Source organism: Phascolarctos cinereus, unplaced genomic scaffold (genome assembly GCF_003287225.1).
Source record: "Phascolarctos cinereus isolate Bilbo 61053 unplaced genomic scaffold, phaCin_HiC Scaffold_726;HRSCAF=1367, whole genome shotgun sequence".
NCBI classification, from domain to species: domain Eukaryota; kingdom Metazoa; phylum Chordata; class Mammalia; order Diprotodontia; family Phascolarctidae; genus Phascolarctos; species Phascolarctos cinereus.
Window position 1 is genome coordinate 80,644,367 of NW_027556098.1, and position 10,790 is coordinate 80,655,156.

At 37.7% G+C, this 10,790-nt stretch overlaps 1 long non-coding RNA gene across 1 annotated transcript in view; it reads left to right on the forward strand.

The window, feature by feature from the left end:
* Positions 1 to 10,617, forward strand: part of LOC110210818 (uncharacterized) — a 161,227-nt gene extending 150,610 nt beyond the window's left edge. Inside the window, exon 3 of the long non-coding RNA XR_013482696.1 lies at positions 10,508 to 10,617. This is a non-coding gene — a long non-coding RNA (uncharacterized LOC110210818). The remainder of the gene's footprint in view (positions 1 to 10,507) is intronic.
* Positions 10,618 to 10,790: the final 173 nt, after the last annotated feature.

Below are 10,790 nucleotides of genomic sequence, written 5' to 3' on the forward strand. Positions count from 1 at the left end.
CTTTCTGCAACCAAACCTGTTTTCTCTAAAGTTTAGCAATGATCACTTAATTGACAAATATAATGGTAGTTCCTCAATCTTCATCCTTATCTAGCTTTCTGCTGCTTTTGACACTACTGATCACCTTTTTCTTCTTGACATTCTCTTCTCTCAAGGTTTCTATGACATTGTTCTCTTCAAATTTCCCCTTAGCTATGTGACCCCCTTCCTCAGTCTACTTTACTATATCTTCATGTCATAGCTACTAACCATGAGTGTCTCCTGTGACTGTCCTGAGCCCTTTTCTTTTATTATACCATTTTTGCTTAGTGAACAATTTCCATAGATTTGTTAGCAACAAAAGTTCCAAAAAGCCACTGGTGAATCAGAAAATAAACTTTTTCTTAATGGCCTAGGAAGGCCCAGTATCCTGTATGTGGACACACCTTACAGAAGTGAGAGCAGAGAATTTTATTCCTAGACCCCGAATCACAAATCCCTCCCCTGTTTCCCCATTGGCTGGGTTTACAGCCTATCCTGAGTTCCTACTTTGCCCACGTGAGTCTTTGCCTCTAATTACATCTCCCATTTCCTACATTTCCTTGTCAACAGCCTACAGCTGTCAGTACCCCAGCAGCTACTCATCGCCTTGAAGAGTGATATGCAAAAGCAACATTCCCAACCACATTTCCTACAGATTCAATTATCATCTCTGTGCTGATGATTCCAAAAATCTACTTGTTCAGCCCTAATCTCTCTCCTCACCTCCTGTCTTGCTTCTCTGACTGCCTATTGGACATATCAAACTGGAAGCCATAGATATCTTAAACTCTCTTGCCCCCAGTAGCCAATCTGTTGTTAAGTCTTGTTAATTATACCTTTGTAAAATTTCTCATATGTACCCCCATTCTCTCCTCTGACACTACTGACATCTGGATCAGGCCCTTATCACTTTGCGTCTGGAATGTTGCAGCATTCCTTTGTTTTGTCTCTCTGTCTGAGATCTCTCTCTACTCTGTATCCTTTCAGTTGGTCTCCCTGCCTCAAGTATTTCTCCTCTCTAGTCCATTGTCTCCTCAGCTGTCAAATTAGTGTTCCTAAGGCCCAGGTATGGCCATGTCACAAGCCCCTCCACCATCAATAAATTCCAGTGGCTCCCTATCACTTGCAAGGTCAAATATTAAATATTCTGTCTGGCATTCAGAGCTCTTCACAACCTGGCTCCCTCCTATTTTTCATTGTTTCTTGTATGAGACCCTTTATTTCTCTACTCTGAGAATTTTTGCTGGCATCCTGCATGCTTAGAATTCTTTCCCTCATCTTTGCCTGATGGCTTCCTTTGCTTCCTTCACATCCCACTTAACATCCTCCCTTCTACAAGAAGCCGTTCTTAATCCTCCTTAATGCTAGTGTTTTCCCTCTGTTGATTATCTTTGATTCATTTTGTTTGTACATAACTGTTTGCTTCTTGTCTCCACCATTGAACTGTTAGGTTTTTGAAGCAGGGAATGTTTTTTCCTTTTTGTGTCCCTAGTGCTTATCACAGTGCCTGGCACATAGTAGGCACTTAAATACTTGCTGCCAGTTAAAAATGGTTAAACAGCACAAAGCCAAAAAAAGCCATATGCTCTTCTGTATTGACAATGAACCATTTTTTGGTTTTGTACATTCAGCCATTTCTGATTCCATCTAATGGTACTGTTATCTAGTATACATTTCTCCAACTTCTTTGCAAACATAGAATGAGAGAATTTGGCATGGTTTTGATGACGCCTATTCAGACCAGATCTACAGCATTTGCCATGTTTAACAGTCTAGTATCACTCTGTCAAAAAAAAAAAGGACACTAGTTTTTGATAAAGTAGTACTGATTCTGTGTGATCTCTTCTTCCCTCTCTAGATTTTCACTAATCATAGGTATAATGATACTGTCTAAACTTTACTAGGAAACAAAGTCAAGTTTATTAGACAATTATTATAGATTGCCTCCCCTTTTGAAATTGGGACAATATTTTCAATTCTTTGTGGCACCTCTCCTGTTCTTTTGAAAAATATTATCTAATGTTACTCAGCCCCTGATATGTTATTCTGTTGTCTCTTATTAAATCCCTAATTATCTTGGGTTTTAACTCCTTATGATACATTTTGTTTTACCTTTCAGTACCAAAATAAAAGTTAAGCTTAGTCTTCCTTCCATCATCCGTTATGGTCCTGCCTGCCCTGAGCAACAGTCCTACCTCTTCCTTAATTCTCCTCTTTCCCCCAATGTACCTTAAAACAAACAAAACAAAATGATAATACCTTTTTTTGGGTTATCCTTAGCATTCCTTACCAAAATCTTGTTCTCCATTTTTGTTCTCATGACACTTCTTATAAGACCATGCCATGCTTTTGTAGTCATCCTCCATTCTCTATTTTTTCTTTCTTTCTTTCTTTCTTTCTTTCTTTCTTTCTTTCTTTCTTTCTTTCTTTCTTTCTTTCTTTCTTTCTTTCTTTCTTTCCTTCTTCTCTCTCTCTTCTCTCTCTCTCTCTCTCTCTCTCTCTCTCTCTCTCTCTCTCTCTCTCTCTCTTTCCTTTCTTGTGCAAACCTTCTAAAACTACATTGGTTTGGGGCAGCTAGGTCATGCAATGGATAGAGTACTGGTCCTGGAATCAGAAAGACCTGAGTTCAAATCCAGTCTCAGACACTTGATATTTACTAGCTGTGTGACCCTGGGCAAGTCACTTAATCCCGATTGTCTCACCAAAAAACCACACAAAAAAATCACTTTGGTTCATGAGTTCTCTGTGTTTCCTCATTGGTCTTTTTAGGCACCCTTGCATTTTCCTCCCCTAAAATTATTTCTCTTTGCATCTTCAGGATTTCATTTTTGAAAGCATCCCATTTACTTTCTGGGTTAATTTCTGTTATAATATTTTAGGCCATGGGATACTACCTATCCTTTGTCTGAACTCTTTGAAATATGCTCTCTCAAAATCTCATGAGCATGTCAGACTGTGCCCAGTTTTCTTTTCCTTTTGTCACAAATTTTTTTTCATACATTTACAGAGTAATTTAAAAGCAAATTTGCTATTTTAAAACTCTCCCAAAACAATATTTAAGTATTTCTGTATTCCTCTGGAGGCTAATTTAGAAGATCTAATAAAAGAAATATGTTTTAAACATATCTCCAAATGCACAGTTTCTATGGCATATTTTAAATTTGAATTTAATCTTGCTTCTGAATTGGAAGATATTTGAACTACTGCCTTGATTAAGTAGCTAGTTAGTGCTTATCTTTTTTCCCCCCATGTTGCTGAAGCTAAAGAGCCTGTTTAAAAAGTCTCCAAGCTGTATTTATGAAACTGAAGCAAGTGGCAGAGTTTTTCATATTTTGACAGTTTCAGCACCGAGCAGAAAAGATAGCCACTTTAGACCACTAATGGATTCTCAAGAATTATCCCCTGCGATCATCTCCATGTATGAAGAACCATACGTCAAACCTACTTCAGCTGGGTACAGCATTGAAAATGCGTTTGTTCTTCTGATTCTGGAGCAACTCTGCTAAAATCTAAGACAAAACACTGATGATTGCTAAAGTAGAATGATTGCCTTGGAACTTCAGCCTATTATATACAGATAGCACCTAATAGTATAGATGTCTTAGATGCAGTATTTAAGCAAAAATTAAATACTTGCTATCTGAAAAGCACTGTGCTAGTTTCTGAGGATATGAAGATGAAAAATACAGCTGTTCCTACCCTCAAAAAGTTTACAGTTGAATACATGTGTTATACTGTATTCTATATTTTAAAAAAGTCACATATAGAGTGACTAGACTTGCGAATTCATTGCTGTAAGGAGTACCCAGGTGAGCAACTTCTTCTACCCATGGAGGTTGGTCCCTTTTTGTAGCTGTAGTGACATTTTCAGGCAGTTAGGTGGTGCAGTGGATGGAGTGTTGGGCCTGGAGTCAAACTCTTCCTGAGTTCAAATCTGGCCTCAGACACTTACTAGGTGTGACTCTGGGAAAGTTAGTTTACCTTAGTTTTCTCGTCTGTAAAATGAGCTAGAGAAGGAATTGGCAAAAAAAGATGCTCCAGTATCTTTGCTAAGAAAGCCCTAAATGGGGTCACAGGGAGTCAGACATGACTGAAATGACAACAGTCACATTTTCATGCACTCAAATACATACATACCCCAAACCTACATCTATGGTGACTATACCAACAAAAGGACAGACAGTGTTACCCTGTTTTGTAGGTTATGGACTCCTTTGGCAGCCTATTGAAACCTACCTACCTCTTCTTAGAACAATGAAACATGTAGAATTACAAAGAAAACCAGTTATATCAGGTAGAGTTGTGAAAATATTTTTTGAAAAGGTCACAAACTTTGGGTTACTACCTCTTGCTTTAGAGCAAAAAAGGAACTCAGAGGCCATCTAGTCTAACTTTTTCATTTTACAGTTAAGGAAACTGAGTCTCAAGAAGGTTAAATGACTCACCAACTCTCACACAAGTAGTAAATATTTGCACAGACATCTTTGCAATTATCTCACTCTCCCTTGTATCATAGTTATTGTCATACTTGCTTTCTTGAAAGCAAGGCCTCCACAACACAGCATTGCTTGATAGGTATACTGTGAATTAAATTGAATTGGAAAGCTTGCTAGCAACATGAGATCATAAGTGTTAAATCTGAACTGCTCCAGAGCACATTACTCTGTTTTCTTGATTGCAGGGTGGTATGAATTGTTTGGGAGAGGGCCTTCAGCCAGCTGCTAGGCTCCATCTTTTCATGGTCCTTAACCTGGCCCAATATAAGACATTATTAATACTCATAAATCCAAACTCTGGAGTTCATCCCCATGGCCTTGCTTCATAGGGATTTACCCATCACCTAGAATGCCCCACCTGTTCTTTAAAGCCTATCCATCTCTGACCTTTCCTTCAAAGCCATCAAAACACGTGATTCATGAAGGCTTGTTAAACCAGTGCCATATAGAATGATCTCTCCCTCCTCTGAGCTCTTATCATCTGCTGTGTCACTGGAATTTTGTCTCATAGTTTCATAGAACTAGAGTTGAAGAAACCTCAGAGAACATATCACCTCATCTTAAGAGGAGACAGGCATAGGGAAGTTCAGTGACTTACTTGAGGCCACACATATAGCAAGTAACAGAGCCCGGTTTCAAATATGAGTTCTGTGACTCCAAAACCACCTGTGTGTGTGTGTGTGTGTGTGTGTGTGTGTGTGTGTGTGGTGAATGGAAGAGCCATAGGAAGTAGCAGTCCTACTAATTCTATTTTAGCTGCTAAAAAGAATGATTTTGTAAAGACTGGCAGTACCAAAATGGTTAGTAGAGCATTATAATCCAAGATAAGCAGAGAGATAGAAAGTGAGCACGTAATTGCCCTTTATAAGTTCAAGTGAATATAAAACTTCCCAGATCAAGAGTCCAAAATGGCTGTCATAGGGTCCTTGATTTAGGGCTAGTAGAGATTTTGGTCCAACTCTTTCACAGGAAGGATATAGGGGAAGGAAGACTATTATTTTGCAATGGTCATTGCTAGATAATACATGCTTTGATGGGTTATGAATCACTACTCCAGAATAGCCAACTTGGATAGTCCATTTTGGCTTTTGGCTATTCTAGTAAACTTCAACAGTTTGATAAAATTTTAATTGTATGCCACTTGAAATAGAGTAATGAAATGATCAAAGGGGATTTTTTAAAAAAAATTTCTTTCTACCAATGAATGTGATATTTTAATAATTATAATGATTTTGTATATATTTATTTTATGTATACTTAATGTGGCCATCTCCTATAGTAAGCTCCTTTGGGGCAGGAAATATTTCATTGTGGTCTTTGTATCTCCATCACTTAGCACAATGTCTGGCACTAGTAGGTGCTTAGTAAATGCTTATTGATTGATTGTTAACAGTTAACTTTGAGATTAGAGAGAGGTGGGGGAAAGACCCTATTCAGACTTTAGGGAGTTAATCTAAGCTCTTTCTGTCTGTCTGTCTGTCTATCTATCTATCTATCTATCTATCTATCTATCTATCTATCTATCTATCTATCTATCTATCTATCTCTTATCCCCATTTATCTATCCAGATCTATGTGAGTACAGGTGGAGATAGATATCTTTTTATTTCTCTATTTCTATGGGGACAGCTAGGTGGCACAGTGGATACAGTACTGGGCCCAAAGTCATCTTCCTGAGTTCAAATCCAGTCTCAGCCACTTACTAGCTGCATGACCTTAGGCAAGTCATTTAATCCTATTTGCCTCAGTTTCCTCATCAGTAAAATGAGCTGGAGAAGGAAGTGGCAAACCACTTCAATATCTTTGCCAAGAAAACACCAAATGAGATCACAGAGTGTTGGATGACTGAAATGACTAAACAACAACTCTATCTCTGTACTCTAAGACCAATATAGAGATAAATATCTCTATCTTTATATTGAGATAGATATGTTGAGAGAGAGAGAGAGAGAGAGAGAGAGAGAGAGAGAGAGAGAGAGAGAGATGTCTCCATCTTTCTACTTATTTATGATAGATTAAGGGCATTTTAACTTCCTGTGACATAGTCCCTTTGAGTCCAACTCAGTGTATTTCTGGATCATGTCATACGTCAGTTTCCATCAAGTCAGTTCTTTCTGGGCTACAGAGTACCTGTTAGTGGATGTTTACTCTCTCTTCACCCACACCCACCCCTGATTTTCCTCAATATTGAGAGTAAACAAACTCTAGAACAATTTTTAATCTAGGGTGAGAAAGCCCCATATGTTTATGGAATTGTCATCAAAAATAAAAGTAAGCATGAACACTAGGGTCATTAAACAATCTAAGGCAGCTAGATTGCATAATGGATAGCATTGGGCCTGGAGTGAAGATGACCTTACTAATTGATGCTTTCTAGTAGTTGTGCTGGACCAGTTATTTAACCTTTGGCTACCTTAGTTTTCTCATCTGTAACATGGGGATAATAATAGCATATACTTTCCAGGGTTATTGAAAAATAAAATGAAATAATATTTGTTAAGCACTTTTCAAACCTTAAAGTACTATATAAATGCCAATTATTATTGGTTATATTATTGTTATTATTACCGTAATTGTTACTTAGTGGCAACCTGTGGTTTCTGATTGTTTCTGTCTCCTTTCTTACTTTTCAAGGGAGTAGGGTAGAGGAGGGCAGGGAGAGGAAACATCTTGTCAGCACGCAATTAGACAATACAGAGGGAAGAACACTGGATTTAGAATCAGACAATAGTGTGGTATAGGTAAAAAACCTCAGATTCAGAGTTGTCACCTTGGTTAAAATCTTTGTTCCTCCGCTCACTACCTGTATAGTGAAATCTCTGTTTGGGACTTTCTTCTTGACCATATCTTCACCATGCTGCCTATAATCAGGCCATTATCTTCATCTCAGTAAGTTAATAAACATTTACTAAGCATCTACTATGTGCCAGGCATTGTGCTAAGTGCTGGGGACACAAAAAAGAAGCAAAACACATTCACTGGCTTCAAGGAGCTCACAATCTAATGGGTGAAACAACAAGAAAACAAATATATACCAGCAATACTCTGTAGGATAGATAGGAAATGAATAAGAAAGAGAAGGCACTAGAATTAACAGGGATTGGGAATACTGTGATTTTGTTTGGGACATGAAGGTAGCCAGGGAAGCCAGTAGGCAGAAATGAGGAGGGAGAGCATTCCAGACATGGAGGACAGCTAGAAAAAATACTGGGAGTTGAGAGATGGAATGACTTATGCGGAACAGCCAGGTGGCTAATGATACTGGATCAAAGAGTAAATAGTGGGGAGTAGAGTAAAAAGGAAGTTAGGAGGAGGGGTTGGAGGGTAGTGTTTAAGGGGAAAGAAAGAGTTTAGTTTGGGACATGTTGAATTTAAGATATCTACTAGGTATCCAGTTTCAGATGTCTAAAAAGCAGTTAGAGATTGGAGGTCAGAGGATAAGGAGATTTAAGAATCATCAGCATAGAGATGGTAATTAAATCCATGAGAGCTGATGAGATCACCAAGTGCAATAATATAGAGAAGAAAAGAATGCCATTAGTCCCCAACTCTCCGATCTCAGACTCTAGTCCTGGGTTCATCCCACTCCTATAGGTGAGCTTTTACTTTCTCTTGCCTGGAACCAGGCCTAATTGCCACTTCCTAGCCATCTCTATCTTCTCTCCCCTTTCTCAGCTCTCCTCTATGTTTTTTCTTTTTTCATTAGAATGCAAATTCCTTGAGAGCAGAGATTGTCTTGTTTGCTTGTATTTCTATCCCAGCACATGACACAGTACTTGGCACTGAGTAAGTGCTTATTAAGTTCTCTCTTACCTATGTGACAAGCCATTTATAACCACTTTGTACCACAATAACCTTCATCTATGAAATATGGAGATTGGACTAGATCAACTCTAAGGCTCCAATCTATGAGCCCATGACCTGTGTTTGAATATTGTCTCTCTCCCTTTCACTTTGAGCTTGTCTTCTCATCTGTAAAATGGGCACAATAATACTGGCCCTACCTTCCTCTCAGGAATACTGCAAAGATGTGCACGTTAATATATGTGAAAGCTGTGTTTCTCTTCTTTGATCAGGGCAATCTATATTTGCTATAAATTCTTGGGAGGATCCAAATGATGCAAGTGTCTGAAGTGTCAAGATGATGTACAAATTCACTAGCATCTCCTTCATTACTCATCCTCAGTTATCGACTGAATGTTGCCTGAGCACACAAGAAAGGCCTAAGCTGTCTCCAATCTGAACTGACAGTGTCTGCCTCAGGGAATCTGTCTCCAGAAGATTGTGGCTATGATAGGGCCGTAATTGGCAATGGCTGCAATGGAGGCAGTGAGTCCTTGGTAAGCGGTGATGACAAGCCGAGCTGTACCTTATTCCAATTTGAGCCCTGAGTGAATCTGGATTGCCTCAAACCATGTTCGCAATGACAGGCTGAATTAGAATCCTCAATTGCAGGTCAATGGTATTATTCTTTCTCCCTTACTTCCTCCCCACTCCCAAAAGGGGTGATGGTGATAGGGAGGACGTGTCATTGCCTGCCTCGTAACAGTTAATATTGGACAAAGGCTGTGAACACAGATCTGATGAGCAATCAGACCCTTTGAATGTTGGGCTCCCAGGAAAATAGGGCTTTGTGCTAAGGCCCAATAGGATTTTCCTATCAATCAAAAAGCACCTGAGCTACTGTATTTCCCAGTTTTATCTATCTATCTATCTATCTATCTATCTATCTATCTATCTATCTATCTATCTATCTATCTATCTATACACTACTGTATTTCCCAGTTTATCTATCTATCTATCTATCTATCTATCTATCTATCTATCTATCTATCTATCTATACACTACTGTATTTCCCAGTTTATCTATCTATCTATCTATCTATCTATCTATCTATCTATCTATCTCTCTATCTATATATATACACTGCTGTATTTCCCAGTTTATATATATATATATATATATATATATACACTACTGTATTTCCCAGCTTATATATACATATATACACATATATGTATACATATATATACATATATGTATACATATATATATACATATATACTACCGTATTTCCCAGTTTATATATATATACGCTACTGAATTTCCCAGTTTATATATATATATATATATATATACTACTGTATTTCCCAGTTTATATATATATATATGTATATATATGTATATATATGTATATATATGTGTGTGTATATATCTATATCTATATCTATAGATATATACATATATATGTATATATATGTATATATATGTGTGTGTATATATCTATATCTATATCTATAGATATATACACACACATCCATATGTGTGTGTGTATGTATATATATATATATATATGTATGTGTGTATGTATATATATGTATGTATGTATGTATGTATAAAAGTGTAGCTGTTTGCTGATCAATATTCTTCCTGGGTCTCTTTTAATGCCTTCTTGGCATTACCTTATCAATCTCTCAGTCTCTTTACATTGTCCCTTTGGCCTCTGAGACCCCTTTTTAAATTTTTGCATCTTCCTAGTAAGGTTCTTCAATTGAATGTAATCAATTTGCTCCTCTTTGTAGCCTTGTAAATAGGGATGCTTAGTTCCAGATATTATGTAAATAGCTCAAAACGCAGTACACCTTAGGGATAAAAGGAACACCTTCCCTTCCCCCTTTTTTATGGTGAAGCAGAGGAAAATGCACTTAGTTGGAAGATGTGAAATGAAGGGGAAAGATTACTTTATGGCCTATTGGCCAGGATTTTTCATTTTGACTAATATCTAACATCATTGTTTGCAGGATAATCATTCCAAATGGGAGCTATATAATGGGATTGTGCATTCTAAGGGAATAATAGAGATCTTGTCAATTCCCTTGTTCTACACAAAAGAACTCTTAGAAGAAGACTCAAATCTTGGCTCAATCACCAATTATAAAGGCTCTGCTATACATTCATTTTTTTTCTTTGTTTAAAATATGCCTTTCAGTACACATACTCAAAAGAACACTACCAGTTTGTAAAGTGAAATGGCACCTGGAATGAAGGGGAAAAAAAATTTATTGCCGGGTTGCAGGAATAATGTCTGCCTCAAAGACATGGGTAAGTTGAAATGTTGCTAGTAAAGCAGCTTGTTTAACTTGATTGGTTGTAGGTGACTGCATATATACAGTTTATTTGGAACAGTCTTGGAACCTGGAATTCGGAGGAGAGGAGATTCTAGGAAGTGGGATAAGGATGGAGGAAGAGAGATGGGCAAGTACCCAGGTCCA